Below are 7,518 nucleotides of genomic sequence, written 5' to 3' on the forward strand. Positions count from 1 at the left end.
AGAAAAGTAAAAAAAAAAAATCAAATGGACAAATTGGGATGATGTCAAGTGACCTTGTGACCCTCGAATTCATTCTTGAACCGTTAATTATGACTAAGTGCATCACACATAATGTGAGATTATCGTATGTTAAATGCCCTAACACTAACGTGATGACTTCATTTTGTTCCTTTTGTTATCTTCATTATAGCAGAAGGGTGGTTGGTTTGTGGTTCTTAAAGTGGTAACTCTTCTCTACAACATAAGGTCGAAAGGCAATGGCAGACGACAACGGAATTGGGTCGATTGATACTGGTGACCAAAAGCAATTGGTTGAACAGGGCAATGGGTTGGTTGAACAGGTAAGGATGTTAAGATACCACATGACGGACATGTATCATACTTGGATGACTGGGCCTCACCACTACCTAGCTTCTTAGATGCTACCCTTACCCAAACTCCGATCATAGTGCCAGATGATCCCCCATACTCTCCAGATCCACCCGCTTATGACAGCTTTCCCAACCACCCTAGCAGCTCCATCACTCGTCCTCCAATTACCTTTCCTAAAAATTGTCCTTCTGTCATATCCACTATCCCCATGATCATAACTTCTCAACAATTTTCCCTTCACACTACAACAAAAAATGGTTTTAGCGGCAATTAAAATACTTATTAGCGGCAATAAAAAAGGCCGCAAAATCTTTTACCGGCAATTAGTTTTTGGTCGTTGTAACGGGCGTCGGAAGAGCTATTGGCTGCCATTAGACCAAGTGCTGGTAAAGACTCCTTTTATGGCCGATAAAAGTCCTTGAGTTTCAGCGACGTTTATTTTCCGGCAATTGCAATGACCATTAAAATCCCCCCGACATTCCCAAAGGTGATACATCTTGCAGCCTTTATTATTGCCGCTAAAACCAATTTAATAACCGATAAAAGGTACCTCTTTTGGTGGCAAATACAATGTCCGCTAAAGCGATTTTAGAATTCAGGTTTTTTCATCTATTAATGACTTTTGTTATGGACGATTAAATCTAATTGTTACAAAAAGAGGATATTTTGGTGTTTTTATATTTGCTGCTAAAATATAGAAAGAACTATTCCAACATTTGTAATGCATGTTGTACCTATTTATATTCCATAATAATAATAATAATAATAATAATAACAATAATAATTCACTGTAATCAACTTAATGCATTTCATTAAATCCATAATTTGAGAGTGCAAACAACATAAAGAATGCTAAATTATTTGAATCCAATAACATTTCGCGTCTAATTAATTATTTTATTAAGTAGCTATAAGCTCGATAATAAGTTACATCGGACAGATTCTCCCAACTCCTGATCACAATAACTTCCACATGCCATGTCTTTGAACATCACATGACCTGAAATGATAAAATAAAATAAATATAATATAAACAACATATAAAGTTCATCAATAGTCAAGAAAAATAACTACTTGACCTTTATATACTTATATCGGCGGCATATCAAGGAATTGCTACTACAAAATTTAGTCAAAATCAAGTGTACAGGAAATGCATTTCTTTTCCTGCTAACCATTACAATATAACAAGCCTCAAAAAGATTTATAGAGTACGAAGAAGGTCAAACGCCAGTTCTAATAAAAATATATTGTGCTACACTTAACAAAGAGCATTTTCTTTTGTCTTTAGCCAATCCTAGATCTTTGAGACGCCGTAATATCTATTCTTCACAATAACTCTTACGGTGACAAATATATTTATATAGCTATGACACTTCCGGATATAAATGAGATAGAAATATCATTGTTCATGATTCTATGGGAAAAGAAATTGCATAATAGCTTCTTCGAATGGTAACATGAAGTAGACAACATCATTGTTAAAACTCATTTAAGTAGTTGGATTTTTAAGTTCACACAGTTATGTTTCAGGAGTTTTTAGCCAATATTATCTCTTATCTTTGAGGGTAAGCTTAACTTTATCCTTTAAATATAACCTTGAGCACTATTTATCCTTTAAATTTGCTAAACTTGAGCACATTTAGCCTCAGCAACATAAAGCACCAAATCTGTTAGAAAACTAACTGTAATGCACTAGACTTCAATGAGTCTTCTTATAGATGTTATAAGAAATGCACAAATACCGCTTTTTCTAGAAACTAGTTCGCTTCACATGTCACAACATTAAATTCCAATCACAACAATATCATTTTTCAGCATAACTTGCAAAGATCTGATTTTGGTTGTAAGATAGGGAAAAGAAAATGAAAGCAGTGTGTTTTGTAGTAAAAAGGAAAATGTATAGAGGAAAAATGAGAGCATCACAAAACAATTATATATGGAAAGAAAAAGGAAGGAGAACCCATTACTTCGTAGTAGTATTTTTACCGAGAGATGAATTATCTCCAATTGACACGTGAGTTTGTCCAAATGAAGAGCCAAAACTACAACTAGAACTGGAAAATTAATTAAATATCAAAAGCTATATCGACTTGTAGGAGCAGTCGCTGAAGTAGTTTTGTGCAAAACTGAATTACAGACTTCTAGTACACTCACTATAACTAGGATTTCTTATGCCATTGCTCCTAATAATCATTGCTAGAATGAACCAAAGTATTAAAGACTTGAATATAAATCAAGAATGCTAGGGATTTTTACTGTTGTAACAGACATGCAAAGGTTCATTCGAGAAGAAGGGTATTCTTCAAAGGGAAAGATATCGACGATTTATAGGTTATTAAGCATCACGTGCAGATCACAGTGTGCTCTGCTATTAGTTTTCTAATGAAAGTGGATATTCTTTATTTGTGAGACTAAGTGTGCTCAAGTTTTACAAACTTAGAGGACAAATAGTGATTAGGATTATATTTAAAGGACAAAGTTAAGCCTATCCCTAAACATAAGGGATAATTTTGGCTAAAAGTTCTATGTTTCAGCATAGAGATTACTTTATGTAATTTAATGCAACAGTAGACATATTTTTAGCAAATTATAACTCCTAAACTTTCAGCTTTTTGCTCTCTTCAAACAATAAATGAAACTTCAAGAAAACACCTTTCAACCTCATGCCTAATCATACTTAATTCAAATTATTCATCTACTAATAGCATATCAACAATATAGCCCATCTTTCAGCATACCAAAGTAACAATAAATATATATAAAAATAACTCAATAACTTTTGACAATGAAAACTATAAAGAAAAAATATTCTCTTTTTTAATATAATATTTCAGTGTTCATCCACATACATAGGGCATATATCTAACATTCCATTCTCTTCCATAAAGAGAAGACAAGATATTCAGAAAAGAATACAATCATAGTCTAATAAAATTATCGACAATGAAAATGAAGTTGACAAAGTTGACAGATAGAATGTAGACAACAAATATCACTTGAACCAAATAGATATATTAGTTTAAAAACTGAACAGTTAATGAGTTAACAATGAAATTAGACTAAATAAGAGTTACTAACCTAGCTTCGTTCGAACAAGTATAATTGGTACTCCAGGAACATCATGTCTCAATTTCGGAATCCGCTCAAGAACAATAACAAAATCAAGAAATAAGGTATTCCTTCAGAGGAATTATAAAATATCACCATTTGGAGACATTTCTCCAATGTACTATAAAAAACAAGTAAAAGTACTATAAAGAAACCTGAAGTTAAGAAGGAAGCCTACCTATTTTGATACATTTTTATAATTGGGCTTGCTAACGAGAGAAAACGTCTGTCAAAAATTAAATTATCACAAGGTCAAAAGTTCTGTCAACAACCAAGCATCTAAATAATCATCTAAACTATTCAACTTCAGAAGCAAAGGCAAGATCTTCAATAATAAGCCTTCATCTTTATAATAGAGTATCCACATATTCAATCACAAGGTTCTATACTTGAAGCGTTCTTCTCTATTCTTTTACAGAAGTTATCACCAATACTAAAAAAAATTTGCGGACAAATAGTTTAACCAAACAACTTCAAGGAGAAGTTCACTAAGCTAAACATTGTCAAAGACTATTTTCAATATGGAATCCCTTCCCCTCGACATATCAAATGCATAAATATTATTACACATACACACACGTACACACAAAAAATGAACTTACTGCTATTGCCAATCAAAAGGAGCTTGATGAGGTAATCTCTAATCGTGATAGGCTAAAGCAGGTGGAGCGACCATTTGATTTTCTCAAAAAATGATGAAGGGGAACTACTCCAACCCTAGATATACAAAAATCACCTTAGCAATTGTGAGAATGTGAGGAAAATTGATCAAATTAGAATAAAATTAACAGAAATTCATGTGTATAAATATATGTACAAGGATTTATACATACATACATACACTATCATTTCGAATCGGAGAACTGTAAAAGAAAGAAAGAGAAATATGAAAATATGTATGAGATCTAATAAATAAACGGGTGAGATAACAAGAGAGTAGAAAGAGATAGTTGTGTTACCTGAAATTGGTGGCCGGTGGTGAGATAGAAATGAGTTGCAGTGGCAGTGATGGTTTTAGCAGCGGCGAGATAGGTCGAGTCTTTGTGCAGTATTCCCAAATTTTCCAAATTTTATTTTGTTATTTTGAGAAATTGGAGGGAATATCCAAGTGGTGTTAAAAAAAGTGAGGGAAGATAAAATAGTAAAATTTCTTTTGAATTAGTTGCTTTAGTGGCCAGTCATTTTTTTTCCGGTACAAGACTATCTTTTCCTGGCCAATATCTATTTGCCAGTAATCTTTCTCCATACATAAATGAATTAGCGGCCATTAAGCTATTGCCACAAAATAATTGCCGCTAACAATCTTCCCTTCATAGATCCAACAATGAACACCCACTCAAAGCTCATAATGCCCAATATTACCCCTCAGAGGTTGCCCACAAGGTTCCTGACTCATACAATCAGAACCCTCGGAATGAGCCTCATGTTGAAAATGAAAAGTTCATAGGAAAAGAAGGGCGAGATGAGATATCCAGGAAGCTGAAAGGTATAGAATAGTCCTTAAGGAGCATGCAAGGGATGGAAAATCAGATTAACATGTCTTACAATAACTTGTGTATGTTCCCTGATGTTCATCTGCCCGCGGGATTTAAAATACCAAAGTTTAACTTGTATGATGGGCGTGGAGATCCAGTAGCCCATCTGAGGGGTTATTGCAGTGAAATGAGAAGTGCTGGCGGGAACGATGATTTGGTGGCATATTTCAGTGAGAGCTTAACTGGGGCAGCCTTGGAATGGCATATACGTCAAGATGTCAGTAAATGGCATATATTGCATGACATGGCTCAAGATTCTGTTCGACACTTTCAATACAATCTAAACATTATCCCAGACCGCTCTTCCCTATCTAAGATGGAAAAGAAACCCGATGAACGTTTTAAGGAGTTTGGCCTCAGATGGAGGGAACAATCTGCTCGGGTCAGCCCTCCAGTTGGTGAAGAAGAAATGGTTGAACTTTTCCTATAAGTACAGGGGCCCACCTACTTCAGTCATCCGCCTTGGGTAAACCTTTCAGTGATGTGGTAAAAATGGGGAAGGTTGTAGAGAAAGGAATCAAGTCAGGCAAAATCATGAGTTATTCTACATTGAAAGATACTACAAAAGACGTTCAGAACATCTCAGTAATTTCGGGTGGAAGAAAGAGAAATAGAAAGGATGTCGTTGAGCCCCGCCAACGACAAGATCCAATGGGCATTCCTGCTCAATGCTTTCAGCCTCAATATCGACCCCATGGATATCCCTGTGCTCCAGATAATCCTCCTCAATGCTACTTCTCTCTACAAAATCCCCAAAGTCACACCATACCTTCCCAGTACTCCATCCACAATGTACCACCATGTGCTTCACATCCACAGGACCCGCGGTGGCCTGCACCATTTTCGCAAATATCCTACCCGCCTCCTCAAGCATATCAACCACTTACCCGCAAAAGGTTCCAACCGAGGCCAGAGTACAAAATGAAAAGGCAACAGAAAAAAGAAAAGACTTTCACTCCTATTGGAGAATCATATGCTAGTTTGTTCCAAAAGTTGAGGCAATTAGACATGTTGAAGCCGATTCAGATAAAAAAGTCGAACCCCCGTCCAAAGAATTTTGATAATTTTCAAAGGTGCGCATATTGCTCTAATTCCCCGGGTCATAGCACAAAAAAGTGTTGGCATCTAAAAAGATCAGTTCAGAAGCTTATTGATGCAGGTGACATTGTCGTGCAAAATCCAGATACAGTAGACACTAGCCAAAGTCCATCGCTTGTTCATAATGAGACACATATGGTGGGTATGATTTGTGTTGAAAAGGAATATGAGAATTCTTCTAAGATCCTCGAAGGTCCACTTGCCACAAAGCTTTCAGCGCTATCACCCTCGGTTCCGAAAGTTGATCTTAAGAACGAGCTGACAAAAGGGACCCAAAAGCAATTTGCTAAGGTCAATGTGATGGAGACTTGTGAAGGTCCTAATATTGTTGATGCAGACTCAGTGGCTAAGATGTTGAACTTGGTGATTGTAAAGATGCTCCTTTATTGTCTAACTAGGGAGGAGTTCTGGTGGTTTATTTTGTTGTCATTTCTGTTGTCCAGTTATTTCAGGGTTGTAATCCAGATATTGTCTTATGACTCAAACCCTTCTATCCTTTTATTTTGCCTAGTTCGTTTAGTCATAGTAACTCATTTAGTGTTATCTAGGTTTGTTTCGGGGTTGTAACCTAGTTTATTTTGCTTGTTTTGTTGTTCAAACTCTTTCACCATCTGTTTAATGCAATTTTCTGTTTTATGTTTTTTCTAGCCTTTTTTTTTGTTTAGTTCTCTTCTCCTTTTGTAGTTCTTTTCCTACTTACTCTAGTAACATGAAATGCACGCATAATTCTAGACCTGGTCTTAAAAGTTAGTCTAATCATGAAGCAATAAAATAAATTTGAAGATGATAGGGACATTTGAGGGAAGTAAGTAAAGGGATTTTTTAGATCACTTAAAGCCTGAATTGTGTGAAACTGGGGCAGATAGTTTGGGAGTTAATGGGAGGACAATAACTTGTTACAAGAAAGTGCGTTCCAACGATTTGAAGTGAGCAGTTTTGAGTTCAAGTACACCTCAATTTACAAGATAAAGTCAAGGGAGTTTGCTCCAAACAGACTGAGGGTATCCATTGTAAGCACGTGATTTTTGCCCTATATGAGAAATACTCCCAAAAAAATGCAAAATAAAATGATTTTCCTTGGTGTGCAATTTTGAGTATTTTTGTGATATTTTTGGATAATTATTTGTATTTGTTTGTGTTTGCTTATTTGTTAAATTAATAAAAAATATAAAAATATGTCGCATTTTGCATGTAGGATTTAATTCTACAATTGTTAGTAATTAAATTAGTTTTACAAAAATTAAAAATTACAAAAATAGGCACCTTTTGCATTTTTAGCATTTAATGTCCAAATATACAATTTTATGCTTAATTATTACTTAATTGTGCGTTAATTGTTATTGGAAGTTAATTTGCGCTTTTATAACTTAATTTAGTTCTTAATATTAATTTAAGTACTTTT

The 7,518-nt window shown here is 35.0% G+C and overlaps 1 long non-coding RNA gene across 4 annotated transcripts; it reads right to left on the reverse strand.

Moving 5' to 3' along the window:
* Positions 1-1,156: 1,156 nt before the first annotated feature.
* Positions 1,157-4,703, reverse strand: LOC107820086 (uncharacterized). 4 transcript variants are annotated; one of them, XR_001655861.2, is made up of 5 exons: positions 4,443-4,703; positions 4,321-4,346; positions 4,086-4,200; positions 3,454-3,709; positions 1,157-1,372 (listed from the first exon to the last, which is right to left on the reverse strand). It is a non-coding gene; the product is annotated as an uncharacterized LOC107820086 (long non-coding RNA). The 4 variants fall into 4 exon arrangements; XR_001655860.2 differs by having other exon boundaries at positions 4,325-4,346; positions 4,443-4,702; XR_001655857.2 differs by having other exon boundaries at positions 4,317-4,346; positions 4,443-4,702.
* Between the last annotated feature and the right edge of the window lie 2,815 nt (positions 4,704-7,518).

Source organism: Nicotiana tabacum, chromosome 11 (assembly GCF_000715075.1).
Source record: "Nicotiana tabacum cultivar K326 chromosome 11, ASM71507v2, whole genome shotgun sequence".
Lineage (NCBI taxonomy): Eukaryota > Viridiplantae > Streptophyta > Magnoliopsida > Solanales > Solanaceae > Nicotiana > Nicotiana tabacum.